Here is an 8,530-nt window from a genome sequence, read left to right as displayed (position 1 = left end):
AAAATCCCAGGATTACCTCTGATTGGACTAGCATGGGTCACATGACTACTTCCAAAACAGTTTCTCTAGCCTGGGATTAAAATACAATATCACTGAGATCTGGATCATTTTCCTACCTACAGATCTGGGGAGAGGGGTGATGGAGGGATGACCAAACCCCATGCATTAAAAGTACAGGGGAAAAGAGAGATAGTTTCCTACAAAAACACTCCAGATCTCCTTCCCCAAAAAACAAGAAATAGATTCTGGGTAGTAGAAGCTCTGATGGTCTGCTACAATGGCTGAAAAATATCTTTGTCTGTTTAATTACATAAAAAAATGCTGTGTTGACTTGAAAAATAATTCTGCCAGTTATTTTACCAGTAGAAAAAAAAGGGAGTTATTTGGAGAGTAGTGGAGAATTGTAATCCAAGACAAGTAAACTACTGCAAAACCATTGACAAGTCCCACTGAGCAAAGGAGAAGAATGCTCTTTTATAGAAAAAAACAAACAAACAAACAAACAGGGAAGTTGGGATGGCTGTCATAAACAAAAGGTCCATTGGAGTAAACTAGGAAGCTGGAAGTGTAGTGGCTTCTTTCATTGGTTGGGCTATTACCAGGGAAGGAGGTAAGTCTTCTTCCTGCTGGGACAGTAAAGTAGTATCCACATGTGCCATCCTTCTATTTCTGTTGGGTCTAGGATTGACCAGGATTGCTAGGGTGGTAAGAGCTCCCCCTGCCGGCCCCCAACTCCATTCTAAAGGAGTTTTCTTGTATTAATTTCCATAATATCAGTTAATATTTACTTATTTTAATATTCTTTTAATATTAACTATAGAGACCTATATCTGAATATAGATATTATATTATTGCAATGGCCTGTTTGTCACTAATCTTCCCCAGTGAATAATAACCCCATGAGGACAGAAACTGTATTTATCTTATTTATCCATGTGCAGATAAGCAGTCTTTTTTTTTTTTTTTTTTTTTTTTTTTTTAATGATAGTCACACACACAGAGAGAGAGACACAGGCAAAGGGAGAAGCAGGCTCCATGCACCAGGAGCCCCATGCGGGACTCGATTCCAGGTCTCCAGGATCGCGCCCTGGGCCAAAGGCAGGCGCCAACCGGTGCGCCACCCAGGGATCCCGACAAGCAGTCTTTATAGTGGGATGCGCAAAAAAGTGATGAATTACAACAGTAGTAGAATTTCTATTTTTTTCTTACCTAACTTTGGAGGGGGATAAAAGGAAGCTTTATTAACATTTAGTATACAGATATATGGATTGGCAATGACTTACTCATTATGTTCAGAAGTGGTAATGGTAAGAAAGGGCCCAAAGAGAAGAATGTGAACTCCACTTGTTAATTTGTTCCTCCAGTTCCTGGCCTCCCACCCTCCAGTCTCTCTTCTTCCCACCCAGCATCATTCAGACTCACTGCCTGATGCTTTGATTTGTCTGAGTAACCCCAGGACCTCTCTCTCAGAAGCTGACCTCATTGAAGTGGGACACCCACCTTCTTTCTGACCCAGCACACTCAATGTGGAACACAAGTAGTACAATCTATTAATTCCTGGTGATCTTTATCTAGAGCCTCACTGTTAATGAACCCAACCTTTCAAAATGTAGGTTGGAAAACAGCTGACCTCAACAGTCAGCCAAGTAGGATTTATCAAACACCTACTATGCCAGGAAGAGGTAGATAAAGAGATTCATAAGGGAAAGGCCTTTCTTCCAAGGAACTCAACTAGTTAGGAAAAGAAGTCATGTAATTATAAAGGTGGCTGACATATAGAGAGGGGAGGATGGCTACCACATGTGCTTTCTTCAAAAGGTATCATTTCTCTAATGCAGTTTTAAAGGGAACACTGCTTTTAACACGACCAGGTCTTCCTGCAGCCCAGATTTCTGGAGTTCTTTTCCATATAGAGTGCTGGAACCCTGCCATGCCTAGACAAATGTCAGTATATCTTTTGTAGGTAGAAACAAAGGAGACTGGATCTATACCTGGGTGATCCAGTGAGTCAGGAAATCAGCCTGTCAACAAAATCTAAGGAGTAAAGATTAGACTCCCAGATTAGGAATCAGGCGCATCACGTCCCAGGGCTCATTCCAATAAGGTAAACAGACTGGCCGCATTATCTCTCGATCTACAATGGTTGCAGGCAATATCGCCAATGCCCAATTTTATGCTTCATTAAGATTTCACTTAATCTCTTCCTAATTTAGCCGGAGAGAGGAATTGATCTGCCTTTAAATAAATATCACACAATCTTTTACTTTCCAAAGGCAAATAAGCTTATATATTTGATTTATGTCCTTTGTCATGTCCAGAAACAGCATCTATTCTAAACTATATCGACTTTGCCAGAAGTTGCAGTTCCAAGAGTTTTCCTCTCTGTCCTTAAGGAGAGAATTTTTCTCTGTCTGAATCTTCTATTTCTCCAACAGTTCCATACCTCTGTGAGCATACAGATTTTTAAAAACTGTACTAAGTAAAATGTGCCAAAGATACCCAAATTTCTCTTGGAAGTACCCAAGTCTCCACATCGAACAGGAACAAAAGGTTTTGCTTTTTCTTTAAGCCAATAAGATGTGATGTCACTGAAGTGGCTATGAAAAGAGCGAGTTGCCAAAAGAACCGTTAGTAATTTTTTTGTCTACAAAATGAATGGAGCAATTCATGTTTTTCCACAGCCTGCTTCTCTCTGAATAGAAAGAACAATATCTAAGAGGAGAAAATAGGTTTTTCACGTCCCGTAGTTGAGCCATTTAGAAGTTTGTTTTGTTTTGTTTTGTTTTTTATGCAAGTAACAGAAAACTCAGCTCTCAGTGGCTTGAACAATAAAAGGCTTTAATCTACCACGCCACAAGAAGTCCTGAAGCACTTTGGTTTTCCGTTGTTCAACAGTGTCTTCAAGAACCAGAGTCTTTTCTCCTCAGAATGTAGACTCTGGTCTTAAGTTTGACCCATTATAATCGAAAAATGGCTACAGTGACCTCAAGCATCACCTCCTCGCATATCAATATCCAAAGACAGAATGTTCCATCTCTATTTGCCTTTTAAGAGAAAGTTTTCTTTTCCAGAAGCCTGTGAAAAGGCTTTCCTCACATTTCCTTGACGAAAATTGTATTACACATTCATTTCTAAACCAATCACTGGCCTAGAAATTGGTATCATCAAGATTCAATCCCCTAAAGTAGCCATATGACCAATAAACATAAAAATTAGGTTTCTATTAGCAAGGAGAAATAGATATTATGAGGGCAATCAACAGCTTCTGTGCACAAGACCAACTGAAAAACAAGGAGATGGGGATGGGATGAGGATCCAAGCAACTTTGAGGCAGTCATACAATTCTCACCTTATGGTTGGCCTGAGCCTTCAACGACTGGAGCCGTTCCACTAGCATCTGAACTAAGTATATTGTCTCTAGGATGTCTTTGTTAAAATGTATATATACTGATTGGCAAAAAGAAAGACCAATAGGTAACCCATGTCTGCTGGCATGTAGACAAGAATTTACCAATCAAGGTAACTCTGAGTCAGATTGGAAACAACATTAATAATTGGGTGAGACATTATCACATGCTCACCATGTGCTTGCAATGTATGAAATACTTTACATGGTTTATACATTCTACAGATGAAAACCTGAGCCAAGAGAAGTGAAGCAACTGCCAAAATTCACACAAATGGTTTGGAGCAGTCAGGACTTGAAATCAAAGCAATCTGACTCTAAAGTCCATACTCTTGATATAGGTAGTTAATCCTTGAATTCGCTGGGGGAAGCCAGGAATTTAGAAATGTTTGGGCTGCAGGATCTAGGTTGCTTGAACCAATCACATCAGCAAAGGAAAATAAGATTACCTGGACTGGCTCAAACCCCATAGTGCCCATCCCTAAAACTGAGGGGTTGAGCCATTTCCACCTAAACAACATAGTTGTTACTGTGGAGGCGTTCAAGTCAATGTTGGAGAGGCAATCACAGGTTCTTAATCACGTTTTCTTGCCGTGGGAAAGTGGAGGAAATTTGCAAAAGGGATCCAGTTTACAAAAATACTCAAACTCCTGAAACCCTACTGATACTCCAGGGAGGAAAAAGTACCTCTGATGAAGAATTTTCTTAGTAAAGCCCATAAAGAGGTAAGTACAGGGGCACCTGGGTGGCTCAGTGGTTAAGTGTCTGCCTTAGGTCCTGGAATCAAGTCCTACATCAGGGTATCCTGCTTCTTCCTTTTGCCTATGTATCTGCTTCTCTTTCTGTGTCTCTCATGAATACATAAATAAAATCTTTAAAAAGGGAAAAAAAGGGGTAAATACAAATTCACACTTGAAAAGTTTGATTCTGGGTGGGTTTTAATTTTAATTATTTTTTTTAATTATTTTTGTTCAACTGTATTTCTTTCTATAGTCTACTTGTATGGTTAAAAAGAATTTAAAGGCCACTCCAAAAAAAAAGGGCGGAGGGGGAGAGTGCTTTACTGACAAGTACTTGGAAAGCCAGCCCAGAGGACATCATCAGTGTATGGGTTCTCCCCACATCAACATCACTTAAAGGAAATTGGATTTAAAATAACTGATAGTGAGGTCATTCTTAGCTTTAGAGGAAAACTCACAGGATGAATGCTCCTAATGCATTTAAAATGTGTTATAATCAATAAAAGTGTTCCTACATATTTTAAGAACATTTCTATTGCATATACCATGCCAACTTCATAGAATACCCTATTTCACAGATGCTTCAGACTCAGCTGCATATATATTCTACTAAACATTAGTGACCAATGATCATTTAAAAGAGAAATACCAATAACCTTCAAAAAAGACGAAGACTTTATATGTCAAGCCCCTCATTGTTCCTTTGAGAAAATTACTTTTTTTAATGATCATTACTCTTTTAAAAAGAGTCTTCCCTTATTGTAAATATTATTTTACAAAAACAACAATGGTGGATGAGGACAGCAGCAGGTGTCCCTCTAATTCCCAACTGCCTTCTTCCATGTTCCCAGCCCTACTAGGCACTTAACAGTGTGTCTGATTCAAACTTAAGTGAGTTAATTTAGGTGAGTAAATTCTATAATCATCATATTACAGAGGAGGAAATTGCAACTTTAAGAGATTAAGCAATTTGCTAAGGCTTCTCAACTCCTAAGTACAGCCAAGATTCAAAACCTGATTCTTCCTTATTCCAGAGCTCACACTCTCTCCACTTCACTGAGCTGCCTTGCTGACAGATAACCAGAGTACTCATTTATTCCTTCATTCAGTAAATAATAATTATTGCGCACCTACTATGTGCCCAGCACCATGTTAGGCAGTGTAGAGAGACCTATCGCTTGGTGTTCATGGATTATAGTCACTGAATGGAATAATAGGCAAACAAATCAAGAAGTTAAGAAATATATAATTATGAATGGCAACATGTATGATGAGGAAAAAAAAATAAAATGCTTTCTGTATAAAGATGTAGAAAGTTTGCCTAATCCAATCTAACACTTCACAAATATGAGGTATTAAGAAGAAAATCCCTTCCTCATAGCTACCACTACTTATAGGTAGATGAAGCAGTAGGCCTCCTACCAGGTGGTGATTTATAATAAAAGCCAGGTCAGACCAATTTCTGCTACACACACTGAGAAAGAAAATTGTCCCTGAACTGAAGCAGAACTTTGTGGTCTGAAGTGATTAGCTGCTCCTTTGGAGAAGTAATTACTGTTCCTGATAAATCACAGAAGCTATTTCCTGATAGACTTCAATGAGCTCAAGAGCCCTTTCTAGAATATTTATTGTGCTAGATCTTCTGTTTGCCCCCCATCTCTACTCCACACCTTTCCCCACCCTCCTGGGCCCTGGAAGCTAGCCTGCATGGACTGCATTCCTGGGCTTCGTGGCCTTGCAGTTTGAGTTAAGCCTGGCCCAGTGAGAAGCACCAGCAGGAGACTGGAAGGCAAAGGGCAGCAGAATGGAGGTGATATACACAGCCTGGTTCTGTCCCTGCAGAGATGTGAGGGGTGGGCTCTACCTCTCTATTGAAGGCCTCTGCTCCTGGCAGATGGCACCTTCTATATAGCTCCCATCTTCGGGTCTACCCTTCCCTTGCCCCTTTAGACCCAGAAGTAGAAATGGCTCTCACTGTCGCTAGCCCTGAGGACCACACCATCCCTTGTTGGTATCCACAAACCCTGTATGTACCGTAACAGTCTCTCTTCCAGCGTCTTTACATAACCCATTTTGAGTGAGCCATTGCTTTCTACTAAGACTTCGACTAACACATCTACTGTCAGCCTCAGGAATTGTTTAGCAACCTGTGACCAGTCTCCCAAGTGTCTAACAACCTTTATTTAAACATTCTTTTTTAAAAAATAATACAAATAGTGACTATCTAAACAACTTTTTTTTTTCCTACAAAATCTGTATCAAGTAGGAAATACTTAAGTTAGTGTGCACTCATAAGACTCTTCCCTGGCAGCAAGTTTGAAAAATACCTTTGATACATGCTTGTCATTAATTTGCCTGAGACATTACTTTCATAATATAAGCACAAAATGAATCATGCATCCTATTCTGTACACTCAATAAAGTTCCAGATTTCTGCCCTTGTGGGTACTGAGCATCTTTCAGGTAAAGTTTACTCAAAGTAAATGTGAATAGTCTTAGCAGCAGACTCAGCTGCCAACCCAAAGCAGCGTCATGAAAATTCTCCAGTCAGTATCTGAGCACAAGATGAGTGTGGAATCAGAATCCTAGAGAGAGAAAAAAAAAAAAAAAAAAGAATCCTAGAGAGAGGTATTGGCCCTGCTTGATCCTTATACTCTATTTAAAGGTGGAACTGCCCACACGATACTTCTAGCAAGTCCACATATTTAAAGAGCACTCATTTCACCGATGACAAAATTATAACATCCACTCTATTCATCAAAGCCTTTAGTGCAGATCAGAGATAAGGAATGTTTAAGTCCCTCTCCTACCAGCTGTCTCTAGAGTATAGACTTTATTTAGAACTTTCAAATGCTAATTAACCATCCCTTTGGTGTATAATTTCCGATTAGAGTACTTCAAATATTAACTAACTGCTTCTGAAGTGTAGATAAAAACCAACTAATACAGATTTTACAGTATCTACGCAGAAATATTTTAAAGGAAATTACAAACAACATAGCAAATAAATACCCTTGGGCAGAACACTGCCTCTATGATACTGGCTCAGGTCACTTATTGATCTATATGTAGAGCACATTATATTGTCCTGTTACACTACTTCTGTAAGACCAAACTGCATACAAAACAAAACATTAATACAAAATCATCATGAAAAGCCATAAAATGCCATTGTATTATAGAAACCATATTATATTTGTAGATCCCTAATAACCCATTGTCTGATAAAACCTACATTTAATTTCTAAGAAAGCATAGTTTATTTAGTAACCCTATTGGCATTTCATGCTATTCTCTCTAAATTTACCGTTTCCTTTTGCTTCAGAGAGCAGTTTAAACAGTTTGCAAATCAAAGTCCACACCCTTGGAAGCCCTCAGTGTGAAGTGCTCAGATTATACTGTGACATTTGCTCTTCCCTGACACCATCCATCCTCGGAACCTCTTCCTACAAAAAGAGAGACCACTCTTGTATCCTTACTCAAGTAGGGTCCCAGTCTGTTAATCTCAGCCCATTCATTATGAAGCAAGTAATGGGAGTATAACTTTCAAACTGCCCTAGGAAGACTGAGAAGGAAATTCTAGGGTGATTGTAGGAAGGCTGTACCCATTTGGCTGAAGATTATTGGCAATTATCCAGTTTTTAAAGCAGGGAAGAATCTATTTTTATGAGGATTATTGGTGACTAATTGCTTGAAATATTTGACAGAACACAATTTCTCAGGCAATCAACCAGCTCTCAGTATCTTTCCTTTTCTAATATGGACCCAACTCATTACAACTGTTTCCAAAGGACTGTCCATAATATTTTATCAGGAAGGAATTTCATCGTATTGTTTGAAATAGAAGGGCAATTAGATGCTGTTAAGATGAAAAACACTCCCTATGACCCAGCAATTGCACCGTTGGGGATTTACCCCAAAGATACAGATGCAATGAAACGCCGGGACACCTGCACCCCGATGTTTATAGCAGCAATGGCCACGATAGCCAAACTGTGGAAGGAGCCTCCGTGTCCATCGAAAGATGAATGGATAAAGAAGATGTGGTTTATGTATACAATGGAATATTACTCAGCCATTAGAAACGACAAATACCCACCATTTGCTTCAACGTGGATGGAACTGGAGGGTATTATGCTGAGTAAAGTAAGTCAATCAGAGAAGGACAAACATTATATGTTCTCATTCATTTGGGGAATATAAATAATAGTGAAAGGGAATAGAAGGGAAGGGAGAAGAAATGTGTGGGAAATATCAGAAAGGGAGACAGAACATAAAGACTCCTAACTCTGGGAAACGAACTAGGGGTGGTGGAAGGGGAGGAGGGTGGGGGGTGGGGGTGAATGGGTGATGGGCATTGGGGGGGGGGCACTTGACAGGATGA

The sequence above is a fragment of the Canis aureus genome, chromosome 9 (genome assembly GCF_053574225.1).
Source record: "Canis aureus isolate CA01 chromosome 9, VMU_Caureus_v.1.0, whole genome shotgun sequence".
NCBI classification, from domain to species: domain Eukaryota; kingdom Metazoa; phylum Chordata; class Mammalia; order Carnivora; family Canidae; genus Canis; species Canis aureus.
This window is presented reverse-complemented; position numbering follows the sequence as displayed.